General features: G+C 43.1%; 1 pseudogene; it reads right to left on the reverse strand.

The window, feature by feature from the left end:
• Positions 1-602: 602 nt before the first annotated feature.
• LOC139260475 (U2 spliceosomal RNA) lies at positions 603-780 on the reverse strand (annotated as a pseudogene).
• Positions 781-8407: the final 7627 nt, after the last annotated feature.

Here is an 8407-nt window from a genome sequence, read left to right on the forward strand (position 1 = left end):
TTGCGGACCTGGTCTCGGTGTTCTTGATGCTGATACTCACTACTGTTAGCAGTCAACTTCCTTTCTCCTCTGGTTCACAACAACATATGTCGAGTAGGCACGAGTCTCCATAGTGGAGTATACGGAACAGACACTCCTGATACGCAGTAAAGGTGATCGGCCTTTAACTGTATAAAGTGGAAATTCGGTTTCTGTATCTTTCAAGCCCTCTGAGATACTGCTGAAAACCCTGATCCTTTATACACCATATTTTGACTACATCAAAAGAAAATGTCATAAACAAGACTGTATGAAGCTATCTATTCCCAAACCCTTTGAAAACAGACTCTTCATATAAACAGCTTGCAGTTGTTTACTTCAGTGCTCCGTCCCCTAAACAAGACTTCCTGACTTAACAGTCCCTAAGCCCTTTTAAGAAAAAGCTTTATCAACTAATGGATTTGATATCACTGCATTATTAATCTAAAACTAAAGTTACATTTTATTACTTTAAATCTAAAGATTTTTTTTATTTTTTTTATCCAATTTCGTTCCCGATCAACTCTAACGCCAAAGATCACTTTGCGCCAATGTGTTTGATCTTAGGCCAAAAGACCGAGAGGCGAAGTTGCACCGTTCCTGGAAATATTGCAATACCAGGTCGGTGCATGGAGTGGACGGGGCAAGCCCCTGATCCAGCTCCATGTCCAAAAATCAATTCAATATCATGTCGCCATAGGGGATATTAAACTGATAAGAACAGATACTACACTTGATCTTAGCCAAAAGGCCGAGTTAAATCTAAAGATTAACCACTCATGGGTGGCATCATTACTAACTCTTATTTCCTTACACAAGCTCAGAAAACAAGCTATGCTTTCTCCTCAAGACTCTTCAAAGTTATCCTGTCTAAATTGGAAAGGGTGGAGAGCCTGTTGCTTCAAGGCACAAAGAAGTTCGACTTTAACTCCCCAAGAAGTCCAAATGCATCTCTCCAGGATGTCCAACAAGTACCAACAGCAGAAAGAAAGTAATAAAGAATGACTTGCATTTATACAGTGCTCTTCATGACCTCAGGACTTCCCGAAGCACTTTACAACCCATTAGGTACTTTTGAAGTGAAGTCACTGTTGTAATTTAGAACTGTTTTGGTCCCCCAACTGAATTTCTTCAACTTGGTAAGCCCAAAAGTCAACCCAAGCAAAAAAAAATGAATTTTTAAAAAGTAATATTGTTCCACATGAGTAAAACTGCAATGGCATTGCTTTCTTTCACAGCACGTTACAGACAAATTATGCAATTATATTTAACTGTTATGATATCTGTTATGTGGTCATTAAAGCTAAACTGCCATCATTTGCTTTCAGGAAATCTATTTTGTTGAGTAAAATATGGCCTTCCCTGATTGTAGTTAGTGAGGGAAAACCTAGCCAATTCTCATTCAGTGTATAATCTTGCAGTCCATAAACTGCATGAACACCTAAACAGAAGATCAATAGTCTCCATTTATGCTATTGCAAATGCTAATGTGCTAATTATTTGTCTCAAGGGATAATTTAACTGCCTCATTATTCAATTAATAATTCAATGTTTAATGGAGCCCAGCCAATGACAAATATCCGCAACTTTTTGTCAACCAAATAAGAAAAGTAGTCATATTACTGTCTTAATTTTAATTTAAATAGGAAGAGCAGTGTGCTTCTTTGCTTTTGTACTTTCCTTTAGTTATCCTTTATGACATTCACCTTTGAAATCTGCAAAGTAAAGGAAGTGTAGAGATTTGCAAGTGTTAAATGAAAGTGAGTGTTATGTTGCAAGCTCGGGAGATCCTTCCGTGCTTTAATGGTTAACTTGTGCCATAACTGCAAATATAAATTGATGTTTGATGGAGCTTCATATTCAGGAGACAGATTTTGAAATGACTCTGAGGACCATGTGGTTGAACAGAGAAAGATATTAAACAGTTGCAAGAGGCCCAGAGACAAGGTAAATCAAACAGAAGGCAGTCGGGAGCGGGAGGTCGAGGATCGAGGCCGATAAAAAGCCAGGAGCAGCGGCAGTCAGAGGAGGCGGTCAGAGGAATGGGAGGTCGAGGATCGAGGCCTATAAAAAGCCAGGAGCAGCAGCAGTCGGGAACGGGAGGTCGTGGATCGAGGCCTATAAAAGGCCAGCAGCAGCAGTTTGGGAGCGGCAGTCGGGAGTGGGAGGTCGAGGATTGAGCTCTATAAAAGGCCAGCAGCGGCAGTTGGGAGCAGGAGGTCAAGGATCGAAGCCTATAAAAGGCCAGGAGCAGCAGCAGTCAGGAATGGCAGTCGGAGGAGTGGGAGGTCGAGGCTCAAGGCCTATAAAAGACCAGGAGCAGTGGCAGTAGGGAGCGGCAGCTGGTGCAGGGACAAAAGTAAACAAAGAAGTAATAAGAAATCGAAGTGTGACGTCACAGCCAAGCGGGTAAGTGATTGGCTGGTGGATTGGTGAGTATTTAATCTTTTTCGTTTTCTTTTTCTTTTCTTATCAGTAGGTGAACTTTGGTAAGTTAATTTAAGGGTTAAGTCATGACAGGAGAGCCCAGACCCGTGTCATGCTCCTCCTGTGCTATGTGGGAAATCAGGGACGCTTCCAGTGTCTCTGACTACTATGTGTGCAGGAAATGTGTCCAACTGCAGCTCCTGACAAACCACATTATGGCACTGGAGCTGCGCATGGATTCACTCTGGAGCATCCACGATGCTGAGGATGTCGTGAATACCATGTTTAGTGAGTTGGTCACACCGCAGGTAAAGGTTACACAGGCAGATAGGGAATGGGTGACCATCAGGTAGAGCAGTGGAAGGAAGGTAGTGCAGGGGTCCCCTGCGGTCATCTCCCTCCAAAACAGATATACCGTTTTGGGAACTGTTGGGGGGAGATGACTCATCAGGGGAAGGCAGCAGAAGCCAAGTTCATGGCACCATGGGTGGCTCTGCTGCACAGGAGGGCAGGAAAAAGAGTGGGAGAGCTATAGTGGTAGGGGATTCTATTGTAAGGGAATAGATAGGTGTTTCTGCAGCCGCAATTGAGACTCCAGGATGGTATGTTGCCTCCCTGGTGCAAGGGTCAAGGATGTCTCGGAGCGGATGCAGGGCATTCTGGAGGGGGAGGGTGAACAGCCAGCTGTCGTGGTGCATATAGATACCAACGATATAGGTAAAAAATGGAATGAGGTCCTACAAGCTGAATTTAGGGAGCTAGGAGTTAAATTAAAAAGTAGGGACTCAAAGGTAGTAATCTCAGGATTGCTACCAGTGCCATGTGCTAGTCAGAGTAGAAATAGCAGGATAGTTAAGATGAATACGTGGCTTAAGGAATGGTGCAAGAGGGAGGGATGCAAATTCCTGGGACATTGGAACCGGTTCTGGGGGAGGTGGGACCAGTACAAACCGGACAGTCTGCACCTGGGCAGGACCATAACCAATGCCCTAGGGGGAGTGTTTGCTAGTGCTGTTGGGGAGGGTTTAAACTAATATGGCAGGGAGACAGTGGGAAGTAAAATGGGGGCAGAAGCAAAAGCTAGAAAGAAGATAAGGCAAAGTGGAGGGCAGAGTAATCAAAGGCAAAAATCAAAAAGGGCCACATTACAAAATAATCCTAAAAGGACAAAGAGTGTTAAAAAAACAAGCCTGAAGGCTCTGTGTCTCAATGCGAGGAACATTCGTAATAAGGTGGATGAATTAACTGCGCAGATAGCTGTTAACGGATATGATCTAATTGGAATTAGGGAGACATGGCTCCAGGGTGACCAAGGCTGGGAACTCAACATCCAGGGGTACTCAATATTCAGGAAGGATAGACAGAAAGGAAAAGGAGGTGAGATAGCGCTGCTGGTTAAAGAGGAGATTAATGCAATAGTAAGGAAGGACATTAGCTTAGATGATGTGGAATCTGTATGGGTAGAGCTGCGGAATACCAAAGGGCAGAAAACGCTAGTGGGAGTTGTGTACAGACCACCAAACAGTAGTAGTGATGCTGGGGATGGCATCAAACAGGAAATTAGTGGTGCGTGCAATAAAGGTACAGCAGTTCTCATGGGTGACTTTAATCTACATATAGATTGGGCTAACCAAACTGGTAGCAATACGGTGGAGGAGAATTTCCTGGAGTGTAATAGGGATGGTTTTCTAGACCAATGTGTCAAGGAACCAACTAGGGAGCTGGCCATCCTAGACTGGGTGTTGTGTAACGAGAGAGGATTAATTAGCAATCTTATTGTGCGAGGCCCCTTGAGGAAGAGTGACGATAATATGGTAGAATTCTTCATTAAGATGGAGAGTGAAACAGTTAATTCAGAGACTAGGGTCCTGAACTTAAAGAAATGAAACTTCGATGGTATGAGACGTGAATTGGCTAGGATAGATTGGAGAATTATACTTAAAGGGTTGACGCTGGATAATGGCAGACATTTAAAGATCACATGGATGAACTTCAACAATTGTACATCCCTGTCTGGCGTAAAAATAAAATGGGGAAGATGGGTCAACCGTGGCTAACAAGGGAAATTAGGGATCGTGCTAAATCCAAGGAAGTGGCATATAAATTGGCCAGAAAAAGCAGCAAACCTGTGGAGTGGGAGAAATTTAGAATTCAGCAGAGGAGGACAAAGGCTTTAATTAGGACGGGGAAAATAGACTATGAGAATAAGCTTGCAGGAACATAAAAACTGACTGCAAAAGCTTTTATAGATATGTGAATAGAAAAAGATTAGTGAAGACAAATGTAGGTCCCTTGCAGTCAGAGTCAGGTGAATTTATAATGGGGAACAAAGAAATGGCAGACCAATTGAACAAATATTTTGGTTCTGTCTTCACTAAGGAAGACACAAATAAACTTCCGGAAATACTAGGGGACCGAGGGTCCAGTGAGAAGGAGGAACTGAAGGAAATCCTTATTTGTCAGGAAATTGTGTTAGGGAAATTGATGGGACTGAAGGCCGATAAATCCCCAAAGCCTGATAGTCTGCATCCCAGAGTACTTAAGGAAGTGGCCCTAGAAATAGTGGATGTATTGGTGATCATTTTCCAACATTCTACAGACTCTGGATTAGTTCCTATGGATTGGAGGGTAGCTAATGTAACCCCACTTTTTAAAAAAGGAGGGAGAGAGAAAACAGGGAATTATAGACCGGTTAGCCTGACATCAGTAGTGGGGAAAATGCTGGACTCAATTATTAAAAATGTAATAGCAGCGCATTTGGAAAGCAGTGACAAGATCGGTCCAAGTCAGCATGGATTTTTGAAATGGAAATCATGCTTGACAAGTCTTCTAGAATTTTTTGAGCATGTAACTAGTAGAATGGACAAGGGAGAACCAGTGGATGTGGTGTATTTGGACTTTCAGAAGGCTTTTGACAAAGTCCCACACAAGAGATTAGTGTGCAAAATTAAAGCACATGGTATTGGGGGTAATGTATTGACGTGGATAGAGAACTGGTTGGCAGACAGGAAGCAAAGAGTAGGAATAAACGGGTCCTTTTGAGAATGGCAGGCAGTGACTAGTGGGGTACAGCAAGTTTCAGTGCTGGGACACCAGCTATTTACAATATACATTAATGATTTAAATAAAGGAATTGAATGTAATATCTCCAAGTTTGCAGATGACACTAAGCTGGGTGGCAGTGTGAGCTGTGAGGAGAATGCTCAGAGGCTGCAGGGTGATTTGGACATAAGAACATAAGAACATAAGAATTAGGAACAGGAGTAGGCCATCCAGCCCCTCGAGCCTGCCCCGCCACTCAATAAGATCATGGCTGATCTGGTCGTGGACTCAGCTCCACTTACCCGCCCTCTCCCCGTAACCCTTAATTCCCTTATTGGTTAAAAATCTATCTCTCTTTGACTTGAAAACATTCAATGAGCTAGCCTCAACTGCTTCCTTGGGCAGAGAATTCCACAGATTCACAACCCTCTGGGAGAAGACATTTTTTCTCAACTCGGTTTTAAATTGGCTCCTCCGTATCTTGAGGCTGTGCCCCCTAGTTCTAGTCTCCCCCACCAATGGAAACAACCTCTCTCCCTCTATCTTGTCTATCCCTTTCATGATTTTAAATGTTTCTATAAGATCACCCCTCATCCTTCTGAACTCCAAGGAGTAAAGACCCAGTCTACTCAATCTATCATCATAAGGTAACCCCCTCATTTCTGGAATCAGCCGAGTGAATTGTCTCTGTACCCCTTCCAAAGCTAGTATATCCTTCCTTAAGTAAGGTGACCAAAACTGCACGCAGTACTCCAGGTGCGGCCTTACCAATACTTTATACAGTTGCAGCAAGACCTCCCTGCTTTTGTACTCCATCCCTTTCGCAATGAAGGCCAATATTCCATTTGCCTTCCTGATTACCTGCTGCACCTGCAAACTAACCTTTTGGGATTCATGCACAAGGACCCCCAGGTCCCTTTGCACCACAGCACGTTGTAATTTCTCCCCATTCAAATAATATTCCCTTTTACTGTTTTTTTTCCCAAGGTGGATGACCTCACACTTTCCGACATTGTATTCCATCTGCCAAACCTTAGCCCATTCGCTTAACCTATCCAAATCTCCTTGCAGCCTCTCTGAGTCCTCTACACAACCCGCCTTCCCACTAATCTTAGTGTCATCTGCAAATTTTGTTGCACTACACTCTGTCCCCTCTTCTAGGTCATCTATGTATATTGTAAACAGTTGTGGTCCCAGCACCGATCCCTGTGGCACACCACTAACCACTGATTTCCAACTGGAAAAGGACCCATTTATCCCGACTCTCTGCTTTCTGTTCGCCAGCCAATTCTCTATCCATGCTAATACATTTCCTCTGACTCCGCGTACCTTTATCTTCTGTAGTAACCTTTTGTGTGGCACCTTATCGAATGCCTTTTGGAAATCTAAATACACCACATCCATCGGTACACCTCTATCCACCATGCTCGTTATATCCTCAAAGAATTCCAGTAAGTTAGTTAAACATGATTTCCCTTTCATGAATCCATGCTGCGTCTGCTTGATTGCACTATTCCTATCCAGATGTCCCGCTATTTCTTCCTTAATGATAGTTTCAAGCATTTTCCCCACTACAGATGTTAAACTAACCGGCCTATAGTTACCTGCCTTTTGCCGGCCCCCTTTTTTAAACAGAGGCGCTACATTAGCTGCTCTCCAATCCGCTGGTACCTCCCCAGAGTCCAGAGAATTTTGGTAGATTATAACGAATGCATCTGCTATAACTTCAGCCATCTCTTTTAATACCCTGGGATGTATTTCATCAGGACCAGGGGACTTGTCTACCTTCAGTCCCATTAGCCTGTCCAGCACTACTCCCCTAGTGATAGTGATTGTCTCAAGGTCCTCCCTTCCCACATTCCTGTGGCCTGCAAATTTTGGCATTGTTTTTGTGTCTTCCACTGTGAAGACGGAAGCAAAATAATTGTTTAAAGTCTCAGCCATCTCCACATTTCCCATTATTAAATCTCCCTTCTCATCTCCTAAGGGACCAACATTTACTTTAGTCACTCTCTTCTGTTTTATATATCGGTAAAAGCTTTTACTATCTGTTTTTATGTTTTGCGCCAGTTTACTTTCGTAATCTATCTTTCCTTTCTTTATTGCTTTCTTAGTCATTCTTTGCTGTTGTTTAAAATTTTCCCAATCTTCTAGTTTCCCACTAATCTTGGCCACCTTATACGCATTGGTTTTTAATTTGATACTCACCTTTATTTCCTTGGTTATCCACGGCTGGTTATCACTTCTCTTGCCGCCCTTCTTTTTCACTGGAATATATTATTTTGCGCACTATGAAAGAGCTCCTTAAAAGTCCTCCACTGTTCCTCAATTGTGCCACCGTTTAGTCCTTGTTTCCAGTCTACTTTAGCCAACTCTGCCCTCATCCCACTGTAGTCCCCTTTGTTTAAGCATAGTACCCTCGTTTCTGATACAACTTCCTCATCCTCAATCTGTATTACAAATTCAACCATATTGTGATCACTCATTCCGAGAGGATCTTTTACGAGGAGATCGTTTATTTTTCCTGTCTCATTACACAGGACCAGATCCAAGATGGCTTGCTCCCTTGTAGGCTCTGTTACATACTGTTCTAAGAAACAGTCCCGTATGCATTCTATGAATTCCTCCTCCAGGCTACCCCCTGCGATTTGATTTGACCAATCGATATGTAGGTTAAAATCCCCCATGACTACTGTCGTTCCTTTTTCACATGCCTCCATTATTCCCTTGATTATTACCCGCCCCACCGTGAAGTTATTATTTGAGGGCCTATAAACTACGCCGACCAGTGACTTTTTCCCCTTACTATCTCTAATCTCCACCCATAATGATTCAACATTTTGTTCATTGGAGCCAATATCATCCCTCACAACTGCCCTGATATCATCCTTTATTAACAGAGCTACCCCACCTCCTTTCC

Source organism: Pristiophorus japonicus, chromosome 3 (genome assembly GCF_044704955.1).
Source record: "Pristiophorus japonicus isolate sPriJap1 chromosome 3, sPriJap1.hap1, whole genome shotgun sequence".
NCBI lineage: Eukaryota > Metazoa > Chordata > Chondrichthyes > Pristiophoridae > Pristiophorus > Pristiophorus japonicus.